Here is a 26,812-nt window from a genome sequence, read left to right as displayed (position 1 = left end):
CACATTCTAAATTTTAAGTTTGGTTGGATATAGCTTCCATAAATATTTATTTTTAACATTTGTAATGACTCACAGAATTTAATACAAAAATAAATTTGTCCAATGAAGTTTGAAATGAGTGTCGCAATTTAGCACAAAATTTACCAATATATTTTGAAATCTCATAATGTTTAGATATAGCTTCCATATATCTTCGGCCGATTTCGGAATGTGTTACTGAATTTTTTTCTGCAACTAAATTAATCAAATCAGATGGAATATGAGACTGAATTTGGAATGTTTGTCTGAGTTTGTGTTACTTAAATTTTTTTCTACAAATAAATTAATCAAATTATATTTAAATCAGCTGGAATATGAGACTGAATTTGGAATGTTTGTCTGAGTTTGTGTTACTGAATTTTTTTTCCACAATAAATTAATCAAATTATATTTAAAATCAACTGGAATATGAGACGGAATTGTACTGTAGTATCTATTCCGTACCTCAAATACGAAAAATTTTCACTAATTAATAATGTCGCTAAAGCATCAAAATACCTAAGACGTGGACCTGCATAGACAATTTTCCGTCATAAGTTTTAGTACCCATTACGAAATTGCCCAGCATTATGAAACTTGCAATAATTGAATCTTGTGATAACTCAGGTATTGCTAAAATATTATCAGACTTTTTTCCCAACTTTCGACAAGCCGAACACTTTTGTCGGCTTTTTATAACTATAGCATCAAGAAATAAAAAAAAATGTCCTCGTATTATCCTAGCAAAGGATGGCATTTTTTCTGAGTTAAGAACACAACGTTCCTTGTTCTGGCCAGATCCTGGTGTCATTAGAAACCTTTATGTGCCCCTCACTAACATTTTTATACACTCCACCATACTATGAAGGGTATAATATTTTTGTTATTTAGCGATGTCCGTCAGTATGTTATAGTCAAACTACCTATCGCGGAGGAGTGTGATATAAATAAAAAAGGAAAGAAACAAAACACAGGAAATTAATATTTTATTGGAACGAATATTATTTTGGAACGAATTAGAAAATTTTCAAAAAAATAAAATCCATTAAATTTTATTTAAATTTTACAATAACTAATATAGGAAGGTGCCGACATACGGGGGTATACAAGATATTGTGGACCTATTAAGACAAATCTATGTCTGGGTGTAAAGTACTCACAAGGAACTCCTGGTGTGGATTTTCAGATAATTCCATTGGAAAAAGTGGCTAATATCATCAAACTACTGAATATCGGGGGTTATCGTTATATGGGGTATATACGATATTACTTACCTATATAGACAATTCCCTTTCAGGGGGTAAAGTGCTCACAAAGAACTCCTTGTGTGGATTTTCAGACAATACGATTTGAAAATGTGGCCAAAATCATCAAAATACCGAATATCGCGGGTACCTTTATATGGGTGCTATACGATATCATTAACCTTTGTAAAGAATTCTCTGTCGGGGGGTAAAGTGCTCACAAAAAACCCCTTGTGTACAATTTCCGTTGAAAAATGTGGCTAAAATCATCAAAATACCGATTATCGGGGGTACCGTTATATGGGGGATATACGATATCGTGGACCTATATAGATAATTCTCTTCCGAGGTATAAAGTACCCATAAGGAACTACTTGTATGGATTTTCAGACAATTCCGTTGGAAAATGTGGGTAAAGTTATCAAAATACCGAATATCGGGGGTACGGTTATATGGGGGATATACGATATCGTGGACCGATATACATAATTGTCTGCCGAGGTATAAAGTACCCACAAGGAACTTATTGTGTGAATTTTCAGACAATTCCATTGAAAAATGTGGCTAACATCTTCAAAATACCGAATATCGGAGGGTACCGTTATATGGGGGCTATACGATATCGTGGACCGATATAGCCCATCTTCGAACTTGACCTGCCTGCAGACAAAAGAGAGATCTGTGCAAAATTTTAGCTTCCTATCTTAATTCGTTTAGTCTGTAGCGTGATTACAACAGACGGATGGACGGACAGGGCTAAATCGTCTTAGAATTTTGCGCTGATCAAGAATATACCTTGTTGGGTCTAAAATGATTATTTCGATGAATTACAAACGGAATGACGAACTTAATATACCCTCCATACTATGTATGGTGGAGGGTATAAAAATTGGCGGATTTATTAATGTTTTTATATTAGACGAAAACTAATATTTACCTTGTTGGACAATTGTTGTTGCAGGAGGATGATTGGACGAAGATCCGAAAACAAGTACAGTGAAAGCAACGACCGAAAGTTCAAAGTTGAAAAAAATGGTATGATGGCAAATTAGTAGAAATAATGACGAGTCGTATTTTAGGTACATAATTTATTTGTAAATTAAAAATTAACCCCCCCCCCCCCCCCCCCCCCCCTTGAAACATCTAGGGATGTTACAACAATTATGCTTATATCTTTAGGTTTAAAACTATAACTAAGTAGAAGGTGTAACCATAATTTTTTTAACCAATTTCTTTATTCAATTATTGTTTTGGAAGGGTGTTGTGGTAACTGCCACACTTCTTGCATCGTAGAAAACTGAAGGATGTGGGAACGGGTCTGACAATTCGAACAAAAATTATTTTGTACCACAAATCGAATTTTTTTCTTACAAGGAAGCTTATGAAAATCGGGAAAATCTTTCAAGAAATGCCTCTGCATGCACAGTTGATATATCGGGCCCTGAGGATTATATCCTGCCACTGGTTGATTACCACGAGGAATAGTGGCCATACTATTGGAGTTTTTTTATCAATGGCGTGTGCAAGATCCCGATGGGGAGACGCCGAAGGGATAGTCCAAGTTGAAGCAGAACGTACCCGTGCAATCTGACGATAAGGAGAAGCGGGTCCTACTTCTTCTTTATTAGGCAGAAGTAACGGAAGGGTATCAACCGCCATCTGGGACGAAGATCCCGAATTGATCATAATTGTTGCCGTGCTATTCTCCCGTAAGGAGAGACAACCGATGCGGTGCTGGGGACAGCCACAGTTGCTGTGCTATTCTCCAAATGAGGAGAAGTAACCATCTTTTTTCCGCCGACGAGCTGGTTTGGCAGGCTTGAAGACCAGGAGCAAACTCCTGATTAGGAGCTTCGATAATTTCTTAACTACAGGTCGTTTTACGATACGGTTTTCACGTCCGCGACTCTAACATGACCGTTGATTCCCGGATAGATTTTTACGACGCGACCGAGTTTTCACGAAGTGCGAGGTAGTTTTTCATGTCGAAGAACTACTAAATCATCATCCGTTTGAATATTACGTTGCGGAAATTTCCACTTGTAGCGATAGTGGAGGCTCTTTAAATATTCATCTTCCCAGCAAAGGCAGACATGTTGAGAGAGCGCTTTCTATATTCGCTACCGGTTCACGATATCCAAAGGAGATTCGTTTTTTTGTTTATTTTATTATAATAATTATCTTATATAACACTATAATTAAACAAACAGTTTTATTATTATACTTAAGTTTACAGACCGATATTGGTTTCTCAAAAACATTTTTTATTATTAACTTTTACAAAAATATATTTTACTGTACTATAAGTGTACATAATTATAATATTTTTCTAGGAAAAACAATGAAAAACCTAAAGTTTTTGTAATAAAAAAAATAATTAAAGTAGTTGTATATGTTTTAAAATGAAAGGTGTATGATAAACATACAAGTTATTCAGTGAGCCACCAATATTTATTAAGGTTTAGATTAGGAATCATATTCTTATCTCTAATATATATACTTGTATCAAAACGTGCGTTATCGACTGTCAACTGATTGTGGGATATCAATTTAATGTTGCATCTTCTGTATATGTGGTATAATACAGGGATTTCATTTTCATTTTGAATAAATCCGTTTTTATCTAAATATAGAAATGCTTCCGGTGGTACAAACCCACTTTCTAAAGTGTTTTTTTTATATATTTAATTTGCATAATATGGAGCCAAAATAAGATTGTTTTCTTGGCATTCAAATGATTTAAGTATATGATTTCTAATTACATGGATTTTAAAATTATCTATTCTACCAATTTTGGCTGTATCATATAATTTTTTGTTTTATATATATTTAACATATTCACTATTTTCACTTCTGTATAAAGACGTAAATGATCTAAGACGCTTTTTTTCATAAACTCTAAGTTTTTTCATATAAGTAGGTTGATATATTGTACCATATTGGACATCCGTATATTAATATAGGTCTAATTAGACTTTTATACAAAATTTCTTCAAAGTTTTGTTTAATATATTGTGAAAAAAGAGACATTTTACATAAAAAATGCATTTCTTGCCATCTTTATTTGTTCATATACTATGTGATCATGGAAATATAGTAATTTGTCTAAATGGACACCTAAATATTTAACCATATCTTTATTAGGTATTTTCTCATTTCTCGACGATTATATACCAAAATCTTTCCAATTTTTTCGAACATTATAATTACATTTCCACACAGGTGGACGAAAAAGTATTGTTTCACATTTATTTATATTAATCACATTTGCCAATCATTAGCGTATTTTTCTACAACGTTAAAGTAGTTTTGGATATTTGTATTGATTTTATCAATTTTATGATCACAGTAATAAACAACGATGTCATCTGTAAAACTAATAATGTTTTCTATTTTTGAGGGTAATTCAAATATAAAAATGTTAAATAAAATTGGTGAATTCACGGTACCTCGCTGCAACCCATTTACAACTATATATTTATTTTTTTTTTAGTTTTTTTTTTGCAGACTATAATAGATTTGTTGTTTATCATATTATGCATAAGTATAATTATGTGTATGGGTAGTTGATATTTATGAAATTTATATATTAAACCCGGGATCAACACATTATCAAATACTTTTTCGAAATCAATTGGGCAAGCACCAGTACAAAATGATTTGTTTAGCTTCCAATTGATATTTGAAACAAGTACATTTATTACATGAATTTTATTTATGTTAATGCTTATTAGGCCTTCTTTTTCACAAAATGTAATAAGAATATTATTTACCAAAACTTCAAAAACTTTGCCAATGTTAGGTAACATACTTATGGCTCGTAAATTTTTTTGGATTTCTTATATTTTTGTCCTTTTTTGGTAGAATAACTACTTTAGCTGTTTTCCATGCTACAGGGAAATGCGCATTATTTAAAATATTATTAAAAATAGTACTATAATCAGAAACCCTCCTTTCTGGGATATTTTTTTAAAATAATATTAGGAATTCCGTCTACTCCTGAAGACAATTTTCCTCTAAGATTTTTAAATATATATAACAATGAGTTTACATTAACGAATAGACCATCGGATGTATTGTTGTTTACTTCGTTTGCTTTATTATTTGTATTAAAATGCGAAACAACTGTGTTATTATGTTCATAATAGGTTTTTCTAGTAATAAAATTTGAGAAACTATTTTCAACATTAAGATGATTTGGGTTGTTGTTATTGATTTTTTATATCCAGAATTTGTACTTCAACTTCAACAATGTGTTTGTTTTCATTGTCAACCTTTTCTAGCTCTTGAGCATTTTTTCCTGCATATCTGAGCAGATTTTGATTCTTGAAAGGTATTTCTAAAATGGAATATCTAGCGGGACGACCTTTTTAAACTGTTTTTTGACTTCACTAAACATTCTTGTAGGGTCTTTGTTATCCATCTTTACCAATTTTTGTCTAATGTTATTATTAACAGTTATTGTAGAATTGTCATTGATTAATTTTTTAACTAAATTAAGTTGAGTTTTAACCATAGTAAGTTCCGTTATAGATAATACAATTTCAAATCTATTGTTCTCTTTTATTATTGTGAGGGGTCTGCTTTTTTCTTTTTGAAGTGATTTAATGGTTGAATTTAGATATTTACTTGTTGAATTCTGGCTAGAATATATGGGGACTGATTTTTCTATGGATTATTTATAAATGTGTTTAGTTTTAATACATAAAAATCTATTTCTGAATTGGTCAGATTATATCGTTTGGAATTAAATCATTAGCATTTAACTCATCTGCTATACACTTTCTAAACTTTTTCCAATTAGTCATTTTGAAATTAAACATGACATCTGCCGTTTCATTGAAGAATGTTATGGGGTGATCCATTCGTTCTTTAACAATAATAATCTGTATTGCGCTATGGTCACTATCATAGTCTATATTTTTAACACAATTTAATGAATCGTTTTCTCTTTTTATGAAAAGACGTGAATCTGCCATGCAAAGGTCCAAAGATTCAGTTCGTGGATACGAAGGATATACTAAAAAACGATATTCAATTTCACTTTTGTTCCATCCAGCCTTTTAATATATTTCCTTTGGTGTTTCCTTGGATATTGCCCCAGTTCGAATGTTTGCAATTTAAATCTCCCGCAAGCCAGTAGTAATTATTAGGATTTTGTAAATTTAATGACTTAAAAAGCAATGAGAGTTCAGTCTGAAGGAAATTATCGTTATTCCCAGAAGGATAGTAAGCTGATATAACAAAGAAGTTTTTATTTGTCATTAAAGGTATTTTAATTATACACACTTCTAAATGTTTAAACGATTTAATTGTTTTACTTGAATAATGTAAGTATTTGATGTGTTTTCTCGCTAGTATTCTTTCTTTATTAAAATAGTTAATATTTGCAATTCATCTTAGTTTCTATAAATCATTGCACAGATGTGGCGATGCCTTATATGTAAAGCATTATATAATAAAAATTAAATAATTCAGTTATATGGTAATAAATCATAAAGTGTCTGAAGGAAAACTATAAGCAAAAACCTTTTATACAAAAATAATATATACACAAAAACATGTCTTTTCCTTATCTAGGTAAATACCTAATATCAGAGGATTTTCAGCAATTAAGCAATTGGTTTTAAATCTACTAATATGTTGCTCAATGCAACATAGAACCGTATTTACAATCGTTAATATGTGACTTTGCACATTGTCCCCATATTGGGCAACCATAGAGGAGAATGGATTGAAAAATTTCTTTAAAGATTAAGATTTTATGAATTTCTATTCATTAAAGGATAGAAAATTTGTCTGTACATATTAACCCTATTTAAAACATGATCTATATGATATTTAAAAGTTAGTTTTTTTATCGAGCCAAATGTCAAAATATTTTACATTGGCTTACCATGTTATATTGTCGTTTCTTAAAACAAGGTTATTGTTGGGTACGAAACAAGATTTTCTTCTTTTTGTGAAATATATTGACTGTGTTTTGGTATAATTTAATTCAATTCTCGCTTTTAAGTAATAGTCTCATATTATATCAATTGAATGTTGCCATTGCTTAATATATTATGACTAAGTAGACCGGTATAATAGATTCCAATATCGTCGTCATATAAAGCAAATTTACATGGACTTAGAGACGGCATATCTGAACAGTATAAATTGTATAGAATTGGTCCCAAAACGGATCCCTGCGGTACTCCAGCATAAATAGAAATTGTTAACTGAAACACGAAAATGTCGGCCACTTAGGAATTGTTCAATAATTTTTATGAGGTAAGATGGAAAATGAAATTTCGTAAGTTTAAAGACTAAGCCTCGATGCCATACAGTATCGAACGCTTTCTCTACGTCGAATAGAACTAAAGCTGTAGACAGTCCACCATTTAAGCCAATGTCATTGCATTAACGTTTCACTTGATGTATAGTAGAGTGACCGTCTCTGAAACCAAATTGTTCATTGGGGAGAATTTTCTTTTCATGGACAAATTTAGAAATCTTTTTTTTTTAATAATCTTCTCCAATATTTTTCCAAGCGTGCTTAGTAGGCTAATAGGTCTATAATTTTCTGTTTTATTATTAGGTTTATCTGGTTTAGTAATTGGGATGACTTTTGCAGTTTTTCAAGTAATTGGGAAATATTGATATCCAATTCATGTGTTAAATATGTTACTTAGATATACTAATGCGTTTCCGGTTGAATGTTTTAGCTTTTCGTTATTGACTTCGTCCAAACCACAAGCTTTTCTTTTTCGAAGGTTACGTACAATGTATTCAACCTCAACCTAGTTATAAATAAATAAATAAATTCTGAACTAGGATGGTAATATTGTCAGTATTGTCAATGGTATACCAATATTGTCAGATATTGTGTGATTTTCACCAAATGTCTTAGCAAAAGCATTGGCTTTGTCAATATCTGTTATTAAGATTTGGTCTCTAGAAATTAAACTGTGACAACAACGAAATTTCTGCCTTAACATTTTGGATACATTCCAAAACGGCTTCGAACCATTATCCAAATGTTGCAACATTTTATTCCATTCTAAATTTGTGTATTTCATTACGGATAATCAAACTATACTTAGTCATTGCATTGTGATTAACAATTTGGCGATACCGGATCCAGTCTCTGCGAAACGTATTTTTTATGTTTATAAAGTTAAGAATATAATTAGGAAGTTTACAGTACTTGCTTTTGGGAGAGAAAGGAGGAACAGATCGTCTAACTGCCTCTAACAATGTGCTTGTGAAGAAGTCAACCTGATCATCGATGTCTGCAGGTATATCAAAATGTAAGTTAGTGTGTTGAAACTTCAAATTAACAAACTGCTTATATGCACTCCAATCGGCACAAGAAAAATTGAACTTATAAGTTCATGACGGAGAGGTATTACCAGAAAGTTTAAATTGAACGGGAAGATGATCGGATGAGAGATCATTGATGATGTGAGGATTTGTTAAAAGAAGGCGAATGTTAGTTAGAATTAAATCAAGAGTTGATGGATTACGCATTGAGGAAGCAGGGATATAGCTAGGACAATTCGGAAGTAAAGTGGTAAAAGGGTAAAGTGGATTTAAATCGTTAAGGATATCACCCATGATATTTGAACGAAGGCAATTCCAATTACGGCGTCTAGAATTCAAATGGCCACAGAAAATATAGTTACCATCAGTGTTTAAGATTTACTATTCATACCTCAAGGAAAGTATATGCTATACAACTTAATCGATTGCCAATCATTTAGCTTTATTCCTGTGTTTTCAATTATTTGGGTTGGTATACTTTGGACAATTTTAAACTCAGTATTATTTTAATGATTATGGCCACACCTACGCCAGCTTGCCCAACTCTATCTTTTCTAACACATTTGTAGTTGGGAATATTGAAACGGTCACTCTCATTCAACCAAGTCTCAGATAAACAACAAATATCAACTAAAAAACTAAACTAAAAAATGTGTTAATTCGCCAATTTTGTTTCGGATACTTCAAGAGTTCCAAAATATTATATTTAAGTTGGAATAATTCATTTATGACTATTATTGTAAACAAATTTAAAGGCTAGTTCAGCTACTACATTAAGTTGTTGTTCTCTGGTAGTGCAGGAATCAAGTTTGGAGATCATTTAAGATGTCAATTGCAAAAATTCTTGTTCAGAGAATAGGGCAGCAACGGGAAATTGATTATGTGGAGAGACATCACTGTTGTTGACATGTTTCCAGTTGCTTGCAACAACAAGTTTATCAGCAGACTTGCATAGTGGAGGAAAGTTCTCATTGTTAGTGTTTAACACTACGCTCTTTCCCTTACTGTGGTGAGTTTTTAAAGTTAGTTTCTGTTTCATTTCTAGGTACATAATTCTGTTTGGGCATGAAGCATCAGTGGATTTATGATTTTCACCGCAGTTGGCACGCTTGATTTTATTTGGTGTTTGACACTCAGAAGTGAGGTGATTTCCAGCACAGTTCGAACATAGAATGGCAACATGACAACCTTTCTCCCCATGACCGTGCATTTGACATTTTCGACATTGAACCATTTTGTTTTAAATACGCCTTTGGTAGTCCCATGTTATAATAATTTTGAAAAGAGATCGAATATTTTTTGACAATTCATGTAGTTTCACACTGCCTCTTTTAAGGTGGACAATGTAAAGAATATCAACATATTTCTCATAAGTACGTTTCATTCTTTAACGTCAATGCACTTTAGTCCGAGAGAGATCAACTCATTTTTAACTTCTGTGCTTGTTTTATTATCTAGTCTGTGAATGACAACTTTAAATGGTTTGTTGTTTTTGTGATCATGTGTGAAGTATTGATAGTTTTTTTTATCCTGCAAAACTGCAATCACATTGTTATGTGTTGTTATTATATTACATAAAATTTTTAAATCAATATATATTTTTTCACTAAGAAATCATCAATCTTTCTATGATTAAGCAAGTTGATTAAAAAAATAGTTTAATGGGTGAAATGTTACTATTTTGGCCGTTTTGGGGCTGTTCACTGTCCATGGCCGTTATTGAATTGTCATCATCATTGTCTAAGAGTTTTAAAGGAGTCCATCGGTTTCGTCTGGTCCCAGTTTTAGCAATTTATATGAAGACATGCCGACTTAATCATCGAAACAATGGGACAGATTTCGTTTAGGAATTTTTTAACGAGTAAGGAACTTCTAGAGAGCGATAGTTAGTTTGCATTGCTGTTCCGCCGCCTCTTGAAAAGTTTGGCCTATCGCGACTAATTGTAAAATAGTTTTTGAAACATATTTTGTGTCTTGAGTTTAATTTTGTTTCATTTAATAATGCCAGATCCGGGTTATATAAATCTAAAAAAGTACATAAATCATCTCTTCTGTTATTTCTAATTACAGAATTTATATTAATTTCAATTATTTTGAAGTTATTCGTTATATTTTGATCCATTATTTATATTTCTAAGAAAGAGAAAATCGTATCTATTCTAGACGTTTGTATTTGTAATTGTTTATGTAGGTTTAATATTTGATATGATAGGTAAAGTATCGAATTATTTAATTCTTAAAGATTTGACTGCATCTGAGCGTTTCCATTATTTGATGATGTTGGGATATTATCTTTATTGATGATGGGTACGTTCCCATTATTCACATTATCTCTGGTGATGTTGGCGTACCTTACACTCGAGTTAAAGTTCGCATATGGATTTTGCATTCTTATTTGAACTAAATTCTCCCTTTTCTTACGGAGTTTTTCTAGAACTTATTTATATTTTTCACATCCTTTAAAAGATGCTGGATGACCATATTTTTCGCAAAGGACACAGTAGAGTTTGTCACGTTCTTTTTTAGGAACATTGTTCAATTTACATTTGCCTAAGTCATGATCTTCATTGCATTTTACGCATCGTCTGGGTAAATGACAGTTCGATGCAACATGAAAAAGGCTTTGGCACCTCCTACATTGCGTTATTTCAGGATCTCTTAAAGCTTCCCAACGGATGTCTAAATGCATTAGTTCATTAATCTTTTTTAGTTCGCTAACTTTACTTCTCCGCTTATTTGTACAAGGAAAATAGGTAAATCGCGACCTTAATTTTTTGACTTTGGCGTATTAAATTGACTGACTTTTGTTATTTTTAAATTATCATTTTGAAATGTACATAATTCCTTAAAAATTACATCAGTTTTTGTATCAGCGCTTAGATTTTTTTACAAACATGTTTTTGTTTTTGAGTTTTACCTTGTTAAGGCGAAGATCATATGTTTATGATTTATGCGTTTGTCTCTCTTTCGAGACGAGCTTAATGATCTGAAATTTGCAGTGAAAAGGAAAGCCAGATAGAGACTATCACACACTCACCACTATGCGACGCGTGTCGCCGTTGGTTAAGCGGCTCATCAGGCATATTTGGTGTGGATGGTGGCTTACAAGGGCCGTTCTCTGGAATAAGTATATATTTCGAACTTATTGCGAATTAGCATATGCGAATTAAACACTAGAAACTCTCCAAGCTCGACTCAAGTTCTATTAGCAGATCTTTTCACAGCAAAGTTTGTTTTTGTAGTGATGGATTTTTTGTCCACAACAACTACATTGCTTCCAATGCATACACTTGTTTTTAGTGCTGCTTTATGAAGACGGGTTAATGGCTCTGTTGCTGCACACCGAGGTCCGCGGTTCAAATGCCACATCCAGGCTCGGCTGAATTTTAATTTTTGAGTTTTGCCTTATTAAGGCGAAGATCATATGTTTATGATTTATGTGTTTGTTTCTCTTTCGAGACGAGCTTAATGATCTGAAATTTGCAGTGAAAAGGAAAGCCAGGTAGGCAGTTCTCTGGAAAATAGTATATATTTCGAACTTATTGCGAATTAAACACTAGAAACTCTCCAAGTTCGACTCAAGTTCTATTAGCAGATCTTTTCACAGCATAGTTTGTTTTTGTAGCGATCATTTTTCTTTTTTGTTGTTTTCCCATTGTATTATCGAAGTTTTCAGATCTTCGTTTAATTGCTACTTGTTGAACATTTTCTTTTGAAGATTTTTTTTAATTTATTATTGTCGCTGTCGAAGTGTGAGTTTTGAGCGACAGGCTCACTCATTTTTATCATTAGTTTTTTTCAGAGTGTATTATCTCTTTTTTCGTTTATAATATAATTTAAGCAAACACGAGAATATATACGCATTAACAAACCAAAATGTTGATATAGCAAGGGTTTTTTTTGGCAGTACGTCTGTCTATCATGACAGTTAGAAGTGAACTCCAAAGGAGATTCGTTTATGATGGGCTCTGGAGGAGCAAGGATTGGCGACCCGACAAGAAAATGTCCAGGCGTAAGGGCTACTGTATCATCAAGACTATCATTCGTCGGACAAGGAGAACGAAAATCTAAACAAGCTTCAATTCTAGTTAGAATGGTTGAAAACTCTTAAAATGTAAATTTAAGATTTTAAGCCATTTTTCGAAAGTGAGTTTTGAAGCTTTTGACAGCAGATTCCCAGAGTCCACCCATATGTGGAGCTCCAGCTGCATAAAACTTCATGCAAGTTCTTGATATTAATACTTGGTTCGGGGCTTATTACGAATTGCATTTAACGTCAGTTTAAATTCTCGATCTAACTCTGGAGATGCACCAACGAAATTGGTGTAATTATCCGAGAAGATAGTCTTGGGACATCCACGGCGTGAAATATATGATGTACTAAACACGATATGTATGCCCGATTAGCTTCCATATATACTTTTGCCCGTTTTCGTAAAAATGATATACTAAACACGCTATGTATCCCCAATTTCAATGAAATTTTTTTAAAACGGTACCGAGTTGGATATAGTTCCCATATAGATTTTCGGCTGACTTATCATATATAAGATGTATGTCCGATTCCAAAATAAAAAAAAAAAAATCGGAATGAGTGACGGAATTTAGTACAACAATGAATTTGCAAATTATATTGAAATAGGTTCAGGTTTGGATATAGCTTCCATATATATTTTCGCCCGTGTTCGTGTATAATGCCTGCAGGACTTTTGGTATTGAACGTTTTGGTATAGTCTCCATATAATCATACCTCCCTATTTTCGGTATTTTGATAATTTTAGCGACATTATTCACTGGACTTGTTTCAAATTTGATGCTTGAAGTTCGTAATGAATACAGCCTAAGACATAAAGTTACCTCCCGATATTCGGTAATTTGATGATTTTAGCTACATTATTTTTTCAAGTTTCGCATTTAAATATTCTAATGCCTTATGACAAAAGTTGCATATGCAGGTCCACGTCGTCGTATCGACCCTAATAAAACGGCTACATTCGGTATTTTTAAGATTTTAACAAAAATTTTAACGGGTTTTGATTTTGTTTGAAAATTGCCAAATTCGTTCCAATTAGTGGAGGGTATTTAATGTTCGGCCCGGACGAATTTACAGCTTTTTTAATTGTTTTTTTTTTTTTCAAAATTAATCATATAACAACATCTCATTGTCAAAATTTATGTTTATAAATCTATAGTATACACAGAAATCAAAGATAGGAACCTGTTTTTTATCTGAGAAATTTGACAAGCTAATTACAGAAAATGCTGAGATGGGAATGCTTATTTTAAATGACTTCACCTTTTAAATTTTAAAACGGTTTGGATATAGCTTCCATAAATATTTATTTTTAAAATTTGTAATGACTCACGGAATTTAATACAAAAAAAATTGTCCAATAAAGATTGAAATGATTGTCGCAATTTGGTACAAAAATTTACCGAAATATACTCAACTCTCTTCAGGTTTTGATATCGCTTCCATATATATCTTCGGCCGATTTCGGAATGTGTTACTGAATTTTTTTCTACAAATAAATTAATCAAATTATATTTAAAATCGGCTGGAATATGAGACTGAATTTGGAATGTTTGTTTGAGTTTGGTCTACAAGTAAATTCTTAAAATTACATTAAAATCGGCTCAGATTTGGGTATAACTCCTAAGAATGTCGTTGTACTGTAGTATCTATTCCGTACCTCAAATACGAAAAATTTTCACTAATTAATAATGTCGCTAAAGCATCAAAATACCGAATAAAGTGAGGTACCGTTATATGTGTCCAATATGAAGACGTGGACCTGCATAGACAATTTTCCGTCATAAGTTTTAGTACCCATTAAGAAATTTCCAAGCATTATGAAACTTGCAATTATGGAATCTTGTGATAACTCAGGTATTGCTAAAATAGTATCAGACTTATTTTTCCAACTTTCCACAAGCCGAACACTTTTGTTGGCTTTTATAACTATAGTATGAAGAAATTAAAACAATGTCCTCGTATTATCTTAGCAATGGATGAATTTTTTTCTGAGTTAAGAACACAACGTTCTTTGTTCTGCCCAGGTCCTGGTGTCATTAGAAACCTTTATGTGGTCCTCACTAACATTTTTATACACTCCACCATACTATGAAGGGTATAATAACTTTGTCTTTAGCGATGTCCGTTTAAAGAGCTGAACTGGAGTTTACTAGTCGGCGTGGTGCAAATACGTATATGTTCAGCACTCGAATCCAATAGCGCTTGAACTGGTGCTTTTCGTTCCGGAAGAACAATTTTTACCACCTTTTTTGGCCCCAGAGTCACAATGGGCTGTATGGACTGAACTATCGGACGGACTGCACCCGAAGGGGCGGACGATATCGGATGAGAGTGGACAGACTGACATTTAGCAGAGGTCTTTCTTCTAACGAAATAGAATTGAACGATGGCGACGAATTAAATGCGCGAGATGTATACTGTCTACTACCCGAAGGTCGGACATGGAGTATTTGGTTGGAATGGAGAAGGGTGTGGTTACTGCCACACTTCTTGCATCGTAGAAAACTGAAACAATCTCTAAGGATGTGGGAACGGGTCTGACAATTCGAACAAAAATTATTTTGTACCACAAATCGATTTTTTTCTCACAAGGAAGCTTATGAAAATCGGAACAATCTTTCAAGAGATGCCTCTGCATGCACATTTGACATTTCGGGCCCTGAGGATTAGATCCTGCCACTAGTTGATTACCACGAGGAATAGTGGCCGTACAATTGGAGTTTTTTTTATCAATAGCGTGTGCAAGGTTCTGATGGGGAGACGCCGAAGGGATAGTCCAAGTTGAAGCAATCTGCCGATAAGGAGAAACGGGTTCTACTTCTTCGTTATTAGGCAGAAGTACCGGAAGGGTATCAACCGCCATCTGGGACGAAGATCCGGAATTGATCATAATTGTTGCCGTGCTATTCTCCCGATGAGGAGAGACAACCGATGCGGTGCTGGGGACCGCCACAGTTGCTGTGCTATTTTCCCTATGGGGAGAAGTAACCATCTTTTTTCCGCCGACGAGCTGGTTTTCCAGGCCTGAAGACCAGGAGCAAACTCCTGATTAGGAGCTTCGATAATTTCTTTCAATTCCGAGTCTTGTGATCCTAAAGGAGCCACATTGTTATCTTCGAACTCTTTCTCCTCATCCAACATGGGGATATTGTCATTCACAGTTGGGAGGGAAGCGGTCATCTTGCTCAAGTTTTCCATGTCTGCGAAAGAATTGAGACTGCCCAGTGAAGAGAGAACAACTATGTATACTAGGTAAGTCAGAATGACTAGTTTAACTATGGGTCGTTTTACGATACAGTTTTCACATTCGCAACTCTAACATGACCGTTGATTCCCGGATAGACTTTTACGACGCGATCGAGTTTCCACGAAGTGCGAGATAGTTGTTCATGTCGAAGAACTACTAAATCATCCGTTTGAATATTACTTTGCGGGAATTTCCACTGATAGCGATGGTGGAGGCCCTTTAAATATTCATATTTTCAGCGAAAGCAGAATTGTTGAGAGAGCGCTCTCAATTTTCGATACCGGTTCACGATATCCAAAGGAGATTCGTTTATGATGGGTTATGGAGGAGCAAGGATTGGCGACACGACAAGAAAATGTCTAGGCGTAAGGGCTACTCTATCATCAAGACTATCATTCATCGGACAAAGATGACAAGAATTTAAACAAGCTTCAATTCTAGTTAACATTTTTGAAAACTCTTCAAACGTAAACTTAACATTTTTAGCCATTTTTCGAAAGAGAGTTTTGAAGCTTTTGACAGCAGCTTCGCAGAGTCCACCATATGTGGATCTCCGGCTGGATAAAACTTCCATGCATGTTCTTGATATTGAAACTCGATCTAACTCTCGAGATGCACCAACGAAATTGGTACCATTATCCGAGAAGATAGTCTTGGGATATCCACGGCGTGACATAAACCTGTAAAAGACTGCTAAAAATGCCGTGGATAAATGGTTATAAATGAATTGCTTTCGTAGAAAAACACACAAAAACGCAATCATAATCTTTTGTAATTTTGCAATATCTACCTGTAAAAGATTCGATATGAAATGGTCCAATGCGAAACATTAATTGGTTTCCTCCGTGCATTAACTTTATGTGAATCTGTTCCAACAAAAGTTTTTCGAACCTACTATGGTATGGTAACAAAATTGGATGACGTTTAGAAGTGGAAAGAGTTGAACATTGTGAAAGGCGTCCATTTAAGCGCATTACCCCTGTTTCATCCAGAAATGGATTTAAGGATAAGATTGAACTCTTCGAATTGAGTGACGTTTTATGTAGTAACGCAAAGTATTCCTCAGCATAAAATGATTTTGACCTAAAGCAGCCAGACGGAATTTGACTGCTTGGATTTTAGAATTAGTGGGGTTGGAACCTTCAAACTGGTATTTGCCTCGATGAGCAGATTATTATAGAAAATCTTAGAATGCATGCAATGGCGCGGAACGCCGTATCTATGGAAGAAAATCTATTTTAGATATCTTCATAGTTTTGAATGAAAGTTACATGACTTTTAGTTGGGCGAAGTTCGACAACAGTATCAAGCGAAACGTTTTGAGTATTCCAATTTGAACTATCAAGACTCAGCCATTTTGGCCCATGCCACCAAATTTGTGATGAAGCCAACCACGAAGGAGAAAGCCTCCGACTGCCTAAGTCTGCAGGATTGTCCTCAGAACAAACGTGGAACCACTTATTTTGCCCAACATTCTCCTGAATACGACATACGCTATTTGCTACGAAAGAAGACCATGTTGATGGCGTTTTTTGAAACCAAGAAGGATCTGTCCGGCAATAAATTTTGTTAAAAGAAATATCAATCTCATTTAGAATGCCTTTTAGAAGTTCGGATGCCAGTACTGCACCGCATAATTCTTTTTGATGTCACTACACACACGAAAAGCTAGAACCTGAGCGTCGTAAAGATGATCTGAAGGAAGTGGTTGTAAAATACTGCGATCATTGGCTGTCCATTTACGTAATTCAAATTTTGCGGAAGATAGAGCACTAATTAGTTGGTCTCTAGATTTGTACGCTGTTTCCAAATCGTGATAGCCGGTTAAGACGTCAACAACGTATATGCACTTCCGAAGGATATGTGCACTTAATGGAAATTAATTTTCTGTGTCATCGGACAATTGTAGTAAAGTCCGAATGGCAAGATAAAGAGCACAATTTACTCCGAATGTTTGTTTGAAGTTCAAAATCTTGAACCGGCTTGTAGGGAGAATCCCGAAAACAATTCTTTGGAGAGGTACATTTGTGTTATGTCGCAGTTAAAAACAAATCTAAAAAGCCTCTATCTTAGAATAAGGAGGACTAAATCCAACTGAAGTGTTGGGCCGACATAAAGAATATTATTTAGACTATTCCCATTAGAAGTCTTGTTCGAGACATCGAAAACTATTAACATCCGGATGGTGAGGAAGGTAGCAAACCGTAGAGTTTGCTGACGAAGTCGAAACCAGTCTCATGTGGTCTTATTCTAAATATTCCCGGACCGTTAATGTCTTTAATTTGTGGTTTTCTAATTAGGGAAGCCTCGTTACGGAAAATTGAAGTAAAGAGTTTGTCCTGGTATGACCAAGCTGACCTGAGAGTTATGGTACAATGGCAAGTTTGACAATATATCTGCCGACACGCTGTATTTTTGTAACTTTTCTCACAAAACTTGTCCGAAGGAGTCAGATTTGCACGCTGTGGAGGTTCTTCCGATTCCTAGAAGAAAGAAGAAGTGTCTTGTTATGACTACGTTCGGAATAATTTATTGTGGTAGTTAATACCGTTATGTTGGAAGAGGGAATTGGACCAGTAATGATCCAGCCAAAACAGTATTTTAAGCCATTATAGGACTTAAAATGTTGGATTGAATTCCTCGAAGAAGAATTCTAGGATATAAATCAGCGAATAGGAGTACAGCAACTCAACTAGACTGGACTATGGGAAATTAAGTCAGCACCAAGCGAAAAAGATTGTAAATTACCAGAAATAGAGGGAACCACTAATGTTGACAATTCCATTAATATTGATTCCATTAATATATTATGTACCTATGTATAACGAACACAATTTGATTGATGTAGTGGACAAGGTTTGGTTAATGCCAGAAATAGTAGCTTGTGTCGACGTAGTAGAAATACCAAGATGACGTTGTACGTTTTCAGTAATAAAGGAAGCTTTAGAAGCTGGGTCAATTAAGGCGCGAGCAGGGTATGTTATAACTTGATGAATTAAATGAACCATTGCTGCACCTAAAATAACATCTTTGTTGTGCGAAATGTAATAAACTTGCCTATTGGCTGAGTGCGATACACCTGAGGAAGTCGAGGGAAGATTTGAATTTTCATTGCTAGATTGGAAGAATGTTGGTTTGAAATCGATCTCGAGAAAGTCGTTGATGGAACTGCAGGTTTGGACATCGCACGATGTAAAAGGGTGTGATGCCGCTTGTTGCATTTACCGCAGTTATGTTTACTTACATATTTTTACAACTCATAACCAATCGTAAGACATTAAATACAACAATTGAACCGTTTGAGTACTGAAAATCCACAAGCGCAAAGAATGAGCAAATTTTGGGAAAAGAACGCACACTCTAACTGAAGGATCATGAGAAGAATTAATAGAAGGAGCTGTCTTCGAAAAATGAGCTCGCACCTTCTTTTTAGATTTTCTAGAGGAATCCATGCCACGAATATCTCGGAGCCAAGTAAGGGTTTGAATCCGTTCCGTAAGGAAATGATCCAAATCCTTCCAAGATGGCAATGCCGATTTGTTTTTGACCGTCTGTTCCCACAATGAGACGGTGTCTTTAGGTTATCTTTGTATGCATAAAAAGACTAATATGGGATCCCAATCGCTCGCAGAAACGTCGTAGATCGCCATAGCCGATAAGCATCCATTGATTGCTCGCTGAAAATTTTTTAAACCCGTAGATGACTCATTGTCAAGAAGCGGAAGACCAAAAAGTAATTTTAGTTGTTTGTTAACTAATATGCGGACATTGCCATATGCCTCCTTCAATGCTTGCCACGCTAAATCGAAACTTCTATGTGTCAAAGGGAACTTTGATATTACATCTTTTGCTTCACCACATGTTTTTTTCAGCAAGTAACATAGTTTTTCAATGTTACTAAGGCGGCTGTTGTTGATATAAACCGCAGAAAAGAGATCTCTGAATGTAGGTCAAGGAAGAAAATCACCATTAAAAACATCAATATCGCAAGCTGGAAGATTTAAACTATGCATAACACTGTCATTTCACTTAATCCCAAAGCGACTTATCTTCAGAAGATTGAACTTCAAAAATGTAAATATCAAAATCTTCATCTCGAAGAGCATTGAAGCTGTTTTCGAATTGTATGATAGCATAAGTTGATCTGATAAAATAATCAAGTGTAGAAAGTGACATCTTAAATAATAAAAAAAAGTTTATCGCAAAAAAATCTGTACATTTTTGATTTTTTCTTAAAATTATGACCAAATGTAGGGTGCACGGAATGTAAAATGCACGCTACAAATCAAAATCGCAATCAACAGTAAATACAAAATGGAAATAAATATTTAAAATATTAAAAAAATTGAAAAAAAAAAAAACGTTATAATATAATAACGAATATTATTATAATTATATGCAAAACGAATGAATGTAAGCAGTATTTAATAACGAAACAACTTATTTCCCACAGAATCATTTGAACTTTAAAAAAAATTTAAAAAAATTTGTACGAAAGTACTTTTTTAATGTTTTGGTCTGAACAGACCTATTAAACATTTTTCACTTTTTGTAATGAACACACCTATTACAAGTCAGTCAACCACAAGCATACAGCACTGATATGTGATCGTATTGTTATTGTTGTATTAACCACTAGTATGTTGTTATTGTTATTTTAATCCTCTTTTTTGTGTTAATAAACACAAAAGCAGCAATCACAACAACAGCATGTTTATATCAAAGCTTTTTTTCGGATAAACCCTTATTATCAAGATATATTTGCTTAATCTGGATTTATTCAACAAGATTTGTCACACAAATTTGTTTAAATTTCTTTCATTTGTGTCAAAGGTTAGTATGCATAACCAAAAGAAAGAAAATAAACAAGGAATTATAATATGGAAAATGAATGTGCAGAAAGGTAAGTAAATATAAAAACATAGGAATAACACTAATGATCTTTGTTTGTTTACAGAAAATTGATTAGGCTTTGGTCGACAGATGCTGAAGTAGCCCGTATGGAAAAAAAATCTTCCGAAAATTAGTGGCGTACGTAAAAACTCTCACATATATAGTGAGATGTCAACAGAATTAGCTGCAAGTGGATTTATATATGATGGAGAAGAAGTAAAAAACAATATCACAAACAGATGCCGGTTATTAGTGGTTCTTTACACCCCACTATGTATATATATTCTTCATCAGTTTACAATTCTGTGTCGATTTAGGGTCTGTATGTCCGACCGTGGAAACCCCGCTAGCTTCCGAGCTAAAGGAAGTAAGTATCGAAAATGTACCACATATATCCACGTTTTGCTATAGTCCTCACATAACTGTACATCACTATATTCTATTTCCATTTATTATATTCTAAAGTATTGACATGATGTTTTCTCTTCAGCGAAGAAAAGAAGAAAATTGGTCCTTCTGGCCCAAATTCCACAATATACAAACGGTTGTTGAGGAAAGCATCAGTATGTTTAGCATATATGTATGTATATAGTTTTAAATAAATCTGCATTTTGCTACCTGTAGTGGAATAAGGTAACCTTATTCGGACTTACCGACACAAATTGGTAAAATGAAACGCAATATTATGACTGAAAAGTTCAAATAAATGTTAACAATACTGCTGGTATCGTTAGGGCTTAGCGACTACACGGTCGTTAACATGCCGAAAATTATCGCTTTTTAACGAAATTGTGAGCATTTTAATTTTGCCGATTTTTGTCGGTAACTTAAAAATGATTTAGAGTGAGTGAGTGGCTAGCTCATATTCGTAAAAACCACCAAAATTTTGCCTGATGGTATGCAATTTTTTTTTGTAGATATACCTTTTGTGGAATTTGTCGATGATGAATATATTGAGTGTATTGAAATTTTATGTTTCGATATTGAAAGTATGGAAGTTCCTGTCGAAGAATCAAAACCAAAAAAGCGAAGAAAAGTGACAAAGAAAATACTAAAATAATTAAACAAAATATAGAAGCTACTAACAAGGAGTTAGTAGAGTGTGTAAAATATATGAATGATTTAACTGAAAAAGGGCTCAATATACAAAAAGTCATTGCTGAGACCGAAAAAGAGCGAAGCGAAATCCTTAAGGAATTTGTATATATTTTTAAAAATAATAATTTCAAGTAAATTACAAATACTTGATTTTTTGACGCGCATTTTTAAATGTTTTTTTTTTTTTTTTTTGTAGTATAAATAAATTAATCATAAAAATTATAACAAATAATATCACTTAAAACTGTTATGCTTTTTTGAGAATTTTAGTTATAATGTAATGTGTTCTTTAATACAAATGTATATATGAATATAATTCATTATTTTTATTATAAAGTGGACTTTTTGCTGGCGAAGTAGCGGGCATTTCAATATCCCAGCAAAAATACTCGTTACTAATAAGGTTGTAGTATAATTTTAAGTACTCGTATAACGAAATTTAGCGCCAAAGACAGTTAATGAGTACCTCTTTAAACAACGTAAAGTAGCCAAAAAGTAGTGGGTTGATACTCCGATCTGTAATTAGTAGTTAAGTTTGTTAATTTTTTGTTAAGTTTTTTTGTTCAATTTTTTTGGAAAATAAAAAAAAATTTACTTAATTTTCTTATAATTGCATTTTTATTTGCCTCTATTTTCCTCTTCTTTTTAAATAAGTATATTTCTATTAATAGTTTTAACTATGTTTTCGAGTTTTTTAACTGTGTTCTCTTCATTCGGGTTACACATATTTGTTTACCAGGGGGATTGTTGTCGAACTGTTTGGAGCTCTAAAATGCAGAATTTAAAAACAAAACATAAAGTACATACTTATTACCATTTTCAAGAAAAAATCTGCGAGAGCATTCCTCATTCCTCCGGCTTTGCCATAACTGCAATTTTGAGGAACTTGCGGGATTTAATTTCGGTTTATCTCGATTTCTTCTCACCATTTCTGGTTTATTGGGTCATTTACAAATTTGCGCACCTCTTTATAATATTTTTTGCATTTTTTAAATTGTTCCCTCCCATTACCTGTCCTTCGGAATCTTGCCTTTAAGAGGCCGAAGGCGTTTTCCACAACTCTTCGAACTTTCGAAAGGCGATAGTTGTATAATTTTTTCCTTATCTGGAGAAGAAATTGAGAATGGGAATGGCTTCATGAGATATCACGAAAGTTGGAAAGCGAAATCCCCAATTATGAAAACTGGAACATCAACACCATTTATGTTTCTGCAATTCATTTGAAAATCTGGACTTTGAAGCATTGACTTAAGTTTACTGTTTTTTTATATATAGGAATCGTTGTACCGACATTATATAATGAAACGAAACCTAAAATTAAAGGATATGACAATTAATAAAAAAATTGATTAGTTGTTGACCATTACCTATAGTCCATACGCTTTTAAACTGTTTTGCTGCTCGCTACGTTTTTTTTTATTAAATTATAATTTTGAACAAAATTTTCCTTTATTCCAAATTAATATATTGCAGATATTGTCCGTTTTTCTGCATTTAAGCATAACATTGGTTAAAAAGATTTTTGAAAATTTCAATTTTTTCCATTTTAGCGTTTTAACGGATAGAATTTTCAAATAGAAGGTTTTCTTTTCGGTATTGTATGTATACATAAACTGTCATTTATACCCTCTCAACGGTATCTGTAAACAAGCAGGGTTAACATACTAGATCTATAAAACCCACTGGGTTAACCTTTAATACTGTAAACGTACTTTTACGCGTATATTGTAAATAAGAGCGAATATGTGGAAATGTATTCTAAGTATAATATTCTTGAAGAGAATTATTACACCGGAACTGTTGTAAATTATAACAAAGCATATTACCGACGGACAGACACTTGAGCCAACGAAACGAACTACCGTGGTTAAGCACTGTATTTGTTTTTGTTTCCTACTTAATGTTTTTTTTTTTTTTTTTGAAGATATTTATCGAACACTCGCGTTTATGCTCACTAAAAATGACGGTACATACCTTTTAGTGATGAATAAATGTATTTAATGAAAAAAATGGATGATTGATCTTTTGCTGGTGGTTGTTGACAATGTCAAACCCTTTAATAAAAAAAATATCAAGTAATTTATGTTGTTGCTGGAAAGCCCGGATCTCGGGTCGAAGTGACTAAAAATGTTGCGGGGCAATGTAAATTAAATAAATAAAGGGATGAAATTAATATTAAAAAATTGGCGGTTTCATTAATGTTTTAATATTAGCCGAAAAACTAACATGTACCTTGTAGGATAATTGGTGTTGCAGTGATGTTGATTGGACGAAGATTCGAAAAACAAGTAAAGTAACAGCAACGAGAAAGCCAAGATATCTCAAGAGCAGCGCAAATTGACAGATAACACCCGTTAGAATTTGCCATTACTAATGTGAACGAAAGTTCAAAGTTGAATAAAATGGTATGATGGCAAATTATTAGAAATAATGACGGGTTCTACCGCCTGTAGCAAAACTTTGCACGCTTTCGAATAGCCTCTATCTAACGGCACGTTCTTGAATTTTACATAGTATGGGTGGTATATAATGTTTGTAATTCCATTTGTAACATTCTGGATCACCGTAAAATTCTTGCGTCCAAAGGGCATATAATAGGAATCTAAAATGTTGCATAAAGTTACCAATTTTAGCCTCATTAGAATGTAGAATAGCGAGATCCACTGCATATATTTATTATAAATACATATATGCCAGCATTTGAACTTATCATTCCTCTTTGCGCTTTTCATTAAGCATTGGAAACAACACAGGGAAACCCCGTTTATCTGAGTCTTTGCGAATCTTCTTCTCCCTCTGAAAGATTATTATTTTATTAGAATTAAAGTCAATATTTAACTTTTTCATAAATTGGTTATAAACCTGAAAAAGTTCAAATCAACTTTTTTTATTGAAAAATAAAACATAAGTGTGCAACATATTAAAACATATGTGTTTTAATTTTTCTAGATTTAACAACTTCTATACTCATACCACAATCTACATTACAGTACACAGAATTAAAATCAACACACATTTTACTAAGAGTTACGCCCATTGAATAAATAGTGCTGTGAAAATCGCTATTTAATAATTGGTAATATCTACTAGATATAAACGGAAATTAATTCTAATAGATGAGAAAAGGAAATCTAAAGGTACATTAACATTTAATATTTTTTGTATCAATATGGAGCTCAACATAATACGTCTGATTTTTAGTGTAGGCAATCTAATTACTACTATTTCAATCTAAACTTCTTAAGGCAAATAGCAGAAATTGTTTTTGCTCCGATTTTATTTTATCTGGATATATTGGATATTGAGGATCCCATACATAAGAACCGTATTCTAATAGAGGTTCGTATAGTCCCCATATAACTCTACCGCCCGATATTCGCTATTTTCATGATTTTAGCGACATTATTTACTTATTCAAATTAGTGAAGGGTATTAGAAATTCGCTCGGCCTATCCTTGGTTCTTTTTTACTTGTTTAAGTTAATTTTTAATTTTGGATCCAGTGCAAGATCAAGAGCGATCTGGAGAAGCAAATTTGCTTATATTTAAATGCAAAGAGTTTCCTATACCATTAAAAAAGACTATCTACATCGTTTTGAAGTGACATAGGTTGTTTCTTACAATTATAGAAAACGAATAACTTAACATAATCTGCGTACATTAACAATTTCGAATAATTTGAGAAATTAGGTAAATCTTTGATAAATAAAAAGTAAGAGAACCGGTCCAAGAACACCCAATGGAACTTTAATCGAATTAGATACACAACCTTCAAAAAAATTGTGATCTAAATTGTAAGTTGGATGATATATATTTGACTACGTTTGTGCTGAATCCCATATATTTTTTGGAGTTCATGTGTCAGTTTGATTACGCTGAACAAATTCTTTTATTGCTGTTGACGTAAATTGTATAAGATTTGTAGTAGTTCAAAGACTACAACAAAAGAGTTCTGATATGAACTCAATATAGATGAATTTTCAGTAAAATACTGCAGCAATTTTTTTCGAACAATTTTGGAATGGCACTTCATTTTGCAATTCCTCCATAATTTTTACCAGCATACCAAAATCGCTCGAGTAAAATCAGCTGAATAATATGTGTCTTAAACCTGAAAAACTTTGAAAAATGTTTGTGTAACAAACACAGTAAAATCGATACTGAACCCTTATGTCTAAGCTTAAACTTGTAATTGTAGAATAAGGTAACGATAGTAATATTATTCTAGTAATAAGCTTATTTTGTGATAGTATTGTTAAATCACCTAAATGATTTGTAAATATTATTTATAATTTAAATCGTTGCTCAAAGAGTATTTTTGAAGACATAAAAAACAGTAAATTACTTCCAATTATTAATATTTAAAGGCTACGAGAGCCACATTAATAATTGTTTTATCCCTTGCCAATTACGTATTTGATTTTAATTCGCCCTAACAAAAAGAGATAACAAAAAGCACTGTTGTTGCAAATGTGGATAAGCAGTCGAACGAACAAGCAATGGGCAAATTATGCATATACGTACAAACATACTTATATACGTTGAGCGCATCTTCTCTGCTTTTGTTATTTCTCTACCTCTGTCCTGCTATTCTTTTGGTTGCTAAACCAAAATAGAAAAGAAATAAAACAGTCTGATTTGAAACCATTAAAGAGAAAAGAAGTATTTTATTTGGTGACGGGGCAGTGGCATACTAAAAAGTAAAATATTACCCAACATACTAGTTGAGTAAAAAATCATATAAAGTGAAATTTGATACAAAATTTGAAAAAAATCTTGCCCAGTGGAGCCAATAGAAAGAGTTTATTAAAAATACGTCAACAATTTGGACAGCTACATTGCTCATCGTGGAAATCAATGGAATTTTACCAATAAAGTTGATGCTGTGAACCAAACAAGAACATTGTACTGGATCCAGAGGAATAAAGAAGCAAAAGACCTGTAACACCAATTACCAGTATAAAGCCAAGAG

General features: G+C 33.3%; 1 protein-coding gene and 1 long non-coding RNA gene across 7 annotated transcripts in view; one reads left to right on the top strand and one right to left on the bottom strand.

Annotated features, from left to right (window-relative positions):
* The window catches only part of LOC101892885 (putative FERM domain-containing protein FRMD8P1), a 1,829,920-nt gene that overhangs the window by 1,249,817 nt on the left and 553,291 nt on the right, over positions 1-26,812 (bottom strand). The gene's annotated exons all lie outside the window — the stretch shown is intronic.
* Positions 20,547-22,012, top strand: LOC109613778 (uncharacterized). The gene is made up of 3 exons (XR_002195182.2): positions 20,547-20,753; positions 20,808-21,110; positions 21,661-22,012. It is a non-coding gene; the product is annotated as an uncharacterized LOC109613778 (long non-coding RNA).

The sequence above is a fragment of the Musca domestica genome, unplaced genomic scaffold (genome assembly GCF_030504385.1).
Source record: "Musca domestica strain aabys unplaced genomic scaffold, Musca_domestica.polishedcontigs.V.1.1 81, whole genome shotgun sequence".
NCBI classification, from domain to species: Eukaryota; Metazoa; Arthropoda; class Insecta; order Diptera; family Muscidae; genus Musca; species Musca domestica.
Note: the sequence above shows the minus strand (reverse complement) of the source record. Positions and strands in the feature narration are given on the sequence as shown.